Source organism: Zalophus californianus, chromosome 14 (assembly GCF_009762305.2).
Source record: "Zalophus californianus isolate mZalCal1 chromosome 14, mZalCal1.pri.v2, whole genome shotgun sequence".
Lineage (NCBI taxonomy): Eukaryota > Metazoa > Chordata > Mammalia > Carnivora > Otariidae > Zalophus > Zalophus californianus.
Genome location: NC_045608.1, coordinates 19,280,645 through 19,285,810, shown reverse-complemented (window position 1 = coordinate 19,285,810; position 5,166 = coordinate 19,280,645).

Sequence of the window (5,166 nt, the reverse complement as noted above, 5' to 3'; positions counted from 1 at the left end):
CCTTCGGGACAGTGTGGCCAAAGCTTCCTGATACCAAGTCCATCACCACTGAACTACCTCCTTATGATGGGAGCAAACCCTCGGTTTTCAGAATATGTTGCCATGCCAACCATGGCCTGGCTTCCGGCCTGCACACCCCACAGAGCCTGTGTCAGCAGCCCCAGGATGCGGGGACCAGCCAGCCAGCCAGCATCAAAGACCCAAGGGAAGAGGGGCAAGGAAAGGACTCTTCTTACAGCCGGGGTCAGGGTGCCCTGCCCATCAGCGTCTCTAGTACTGGAAGCTCCAAAGGGCAATCCCCTTACCTTCCAGAGAGGCTGCTGACCCAGGGTTAGAGAGAGCCCTGGGTTTAAACTCCAGCTTTCTCCCTTCTTACCAGTGTGGCCTCCTGCAAGCCACAGCCCCCTCTCTGAGCCTCAGTGCTCATCTGCAAAATGGGAACAACCCACAGGCTGTTGCAGGTCAGAGAGTGAGTAAAGCGGCCAGCAATCCCTGAACGCCCACCATGAACCCGGTCGTGGTACCAGCGACACTGAGGCATGTCTTAGAGCTTCCATTCTAATGGAAAACCAGCATTACATAAGTAATTACCTAGCTACCCAACTAACCATTGAGCTACCATCGTGATGAGTGTGAGGTGGGCATTTGTGGGTGGACTTGGGGGAGAGGAGAGGAGCTCAGAAGAAGAACTAGGTAAGTTGGGAACACTGCATTTGCCCATGCATTCATGCAGACAGTCATTTAGGGTCGGGCTACCCCATGCCGGGCACGGAGGAAACTGGAATCGGGCCGCCCTGGTCCGGCTCCCCTCGGTGGAGATCGGAGATCCGGTACATAGAGCTCTTTTGGCAGGTCAGTGTTTCCTCCCTATTGCACAGGCTGCATGAGCATTTGAGGACTAACCTGGAGGAGCAGGGGATCAGGGAAAGCTTCTCCGAGGGAAGCAGGAAGGGCACCACGCATGAGCCCAGCCAATGCACCGACTGACGGGGGGTGGGGGGGGGCTGTGTGGGCGTGCTGGTGGGGCAGCGTGGAGTTGTGAGCAGGACCCCCTTCCCTGTCCTCGTGAAGTCTCCAGTCCAGTTGGGAAGCAGGGCCAAACACATTGTGAATAATTACAATTGCATCTGTCATGAAGGTGAGGGGCTCATGGGAGGGCCTGACGAGCGGACCATTATATGAAGATGGAACAAGTCAGTGATAATCATGAATATAAAGTACCCACTCAGGGTGCCTGGCTGGCTCAGTCGGAAGAGCATGCGACTCATGATCTTGGGTTCGTGAGTTCGAGCCCCATGTTGGGTATAAAGATTACTAAAAATAATAATAATTAACGTTAAAAAAAATAAAGCACCTGCTACTGTCTGAGGGGGAAAAAGGATTTGACCAATATTTAGATTGATATTTTGGACCCAAACTTCTGACTGCTGCCTTGGAAATGGCAGTGAGGTCCACCTGGCTGGTCTTTTCCTCGTTCCTGGATTAATGTAGAGAAAGGAGATCCCAATCCACTCAAGTCTGTCTTCTTTTCTTTCTTTCTTTCTTTTTTTTTTCTTTAAAGATTTTTTATTTTTTTATTTGACAGAGAGAGAGCACAAGCAGGGGGAGCGGCAGACAGAGGCAGAGGGAGAGGGAGAAGCAAGCTCCCTGCTGGGCAGGGAGCCCGATGTGGGGCTCGATCCCAGGACCCCGGGATCATGACCTGAGCCGAAGGCAGCCGCTTAACCGTCTGAGCCACCCAGGCGCCCCTAGTCTGTCTTCTTTAAAGGAAAAAGAAAAGTAACTTCCTGCAATAACAGGTTTAGTCATAAAGTGTTCATGAACGTCTGCCTATTTTAAAGAAAGACGCAGAAAGGTAAACTCTTTGCAGAAATACAAAACCCTAGAGCAGTGATTCTCATCTTGGCCTTGCATCAGTGAAACACAGATCCCTGGCCCACGGTGAGGAGGTGAAGAGGTAAAGGAAAGAGCGAGGTGGGGAATGAAGAAAAGGTGGGGCAAAGGGAATTCAGAGCAATAGGAGGAAAAGGGAGAGGAAGGACAAAGAAGGAGGAAGCAGAGGGAGAGGGCAGGAGAGGAAGAGCGAGGCCCGGGAAGAGAACAGAGAAGCAGGAGGAAGAAGATGGGAGTGAACGAGCAAACTGGCGAGTGAATGTGCTGAAGCCCTTCCATCCTGTGCCACCGGACGAACTCCTACTCGTCCTACAAAACCCAGCTTGAAGGACTTCTCCCAGGGGCCTTCCCTGACCTCACCCACGATATCATAGCCTCCCCCTTAGCACTTGTCACACTGGGTTCATTTACTGACTCCCTGCCTGTGGCTGGCATTGCCCCAAAGACCACGCATGACATCTCACTGAATCCTCACTGCAGCCTTATAAGCCGGCGCTGGTGTTTCCCTCATCTCAGGGGAAACTGAGGCACCGAGCGTCTACTCTAAGCCATACGTCTGAGTGGCAGGATGAGGCTTTGCTATTTGCTTCCAGGGACAGTGGGAGAGACGGTGATTTGGAAGCACCTTCCTCATGCAAAGAATTGGCGCTGAGTTTGTTTCCCCTCCCAGCAAGCTTTGGGGAGGAGAGCTGCAGAAAGGAACAGGACCGTAAGACCTGTCGCTGCTCTGTCACTGTTCAGTGAGATCTCGCTTTCCGGAGCCTCGGTTGCCCCACTGTCCTAGGAGAGGCTCTGAGGCACCGCCCAGCTCTGGCAGCCGCTATGACTGACAGGGCTCGGCTCCAATCAGGGGCCGAACAGCTGGCCGCCTGGCGAGGGAGCCTGAGGATGACGCTCTGCTGACACCTGGTGGCTGGAGGCGGGATTGCGCCTAGGGGATGGCCCTGGGGAGACCTGAGCGGAGGCAGAGGGGTCCACGCTTGGAGGTGTTGGCGGGGTGGGGAAAGGGACCCACAGAGCTCAGCCCCCGCTTGACAGAGAGAGGCGGCGAGGATGAAGGGGAGGGTTAGGGAAGGAACCGGGAGATAGAAACAAACAGAGAGAAACAAAGAGAAAGAGGCAGTGATAGCAGCAAAGATAAAGTCCCAAGAGAGATAAAGATAGAGATAGAGGAAAATAGAGAGAGATAGAGAGAGACAAGGAAACACAAAGACAAGTAGAAACAATCAAAGCAACAGAGGAGGAGAGTGACCCCAACCGGCCATCCTGTCCAGCCTTGTTCTTTCACTGAGGAGGACGAGGGGCTCGGAGAGTGTCCCACCCATGGTCGTGTGGACCCTGGCTATCTGTTCTGCCTTGTCAAAGCCCATTCCCCGTGTCTCCTTCCCCTTGGCAGAGTGTGTTTTGTAAAGATGGCCATGGTAATAGATCTCCTCCCATACACTGACCTTCCTCTCTTTACTGGTGGGGACTTTGTCTCCTCCCCTCCAACTTGGGTCCACTTATGTGACCCCCCCCTTCCAATAGAGTATGGAAGAAGTGATGCTGTATGACTTCTGAGGCTAAGTCTTAATGCCATGAAGCTTCCACCTTCCTCTGGGGACACTTGCTCTTAGAACCCAGCTACCATGCTGTGGGGAAGTGAAGTGGTTGCACGGAGTGTCCACATGTGTGTGGGGGGGTTCTGATCTGAGAGCCATAGTTGAGGTCCTAGCCAACAGCCAGCACCAATACCCAGCCATGAGACTCACCCCCGGGCTTTGAGCTACCCTAGATGACTCCACTGGGAGCAGAGATGAGCTGTCCCCACTGGGTCCTGCCCAAATGACACATGTGAGTGAAACAAATGATTGTTGTAGTTTTACCACTAAGTTTTGGGTAGGTTGATATGAAGGAATAGATGAGTGGAAACCCTCTTGTTGCCACCTACCACTCATCATCATCATCATCATCATCATCATCATCACCATCATCATCATGCAATCTCTCAGGACTCTGTGCTTAGCCAACTTTCAAAGTTTCCATGCCCTGAAGTGCCCATTATGCCTAAAACACTGGAACACACAATGTTCATCCCTAACTTTGCATATTCTGTTCCCTTTGCCAAGATTTTTCTCCCCAAGATTCGCCTGGAAAATGTCAACTCTTCCTTCAACAGCCCTACTTCTTTGGGAGGTGTGATACCCCAGGCAGTCTCCCTGCCTTCTCTTGGTGTCCTTGGCCCCTTCCTCTGCCATCACTGCATTAGTGTCCTAGGGATGCCATCGCAAATTGTCCCAAACAGAGTGGCTTAAACAATAGGAATTGATTCTCTCACAATGCTGTGTGCTGGCAGTCCAAGGTCAAGGTGTCAGCAGGGTTGGCTCTCCATGAGCATATGTGCCAATCCAATATGAGACAGAGGTAGCATTGTTCCGCAGTGGGGGAAATGGATTTCTCAAGAAATGATTCCAGCACCCCAGTGGCCCAAAGTGGAAAAAGGGAGATCCGGAAAGAACCTAGATCCCTGCCACACGCTGTACACAAAAATCAGCTCCAGAAGGATTGAGAACTTACATGTGAGGAGCACAACTTGCGAACTTTCAGGAAAAAAAAAAAATATTGGAGTATATATTTGTGACCTGGGGTTAGAAAGAATTTCTTAAAGAAGACAGGGGAGGTGCAGACTATAAAGGAACAGATTGATGTTAGATGACATTAAAATTTAAAACCACTACATCAAAAGATACTGAATCCAAAGTGAAAAGAAGCTGCCCTCTTGGAGTGGATATTTGTAATACAGATAACCAGCAAATGATGACCAGTTATCCGGAGAATGCCTGAGTTATCTCATTTCATCTCCACCAAAACCAGATTAGGGAGGTGCTATTTTTTCCCCAGGTCCAAAGATGGGGGCTCTGAGATGCAAACTGACTTGTCTGAGGCCAGATCACTGGTCAGGGCTCTGGAACAGCCATTAGAATCCAGGCTGACCGTGATGCTAAGTGATCAAGCCCACCAAATGATGCACAGAAGGAGCAAGGAACACACAAATGCAGAAACATGTAATTAAGACTTGTCTCTGGGACGGGGTGAGATTGCAGGGTTTTTGGTTCCTCCGGCTGATCTAAGAAAACTGCCAGGCTCAAGGTGATTGCGCACTAATGTGGGAATGGCAGGCAGCAGATACATTTTTAGGGACTGGAGCATCCTCCATGTGCCTCCGCGAGTGGTGGTTCTCAACCACCATGGAAAAGGGAGCTAGGAGGTCAGCCAAGCAGCCACTCATGGGGC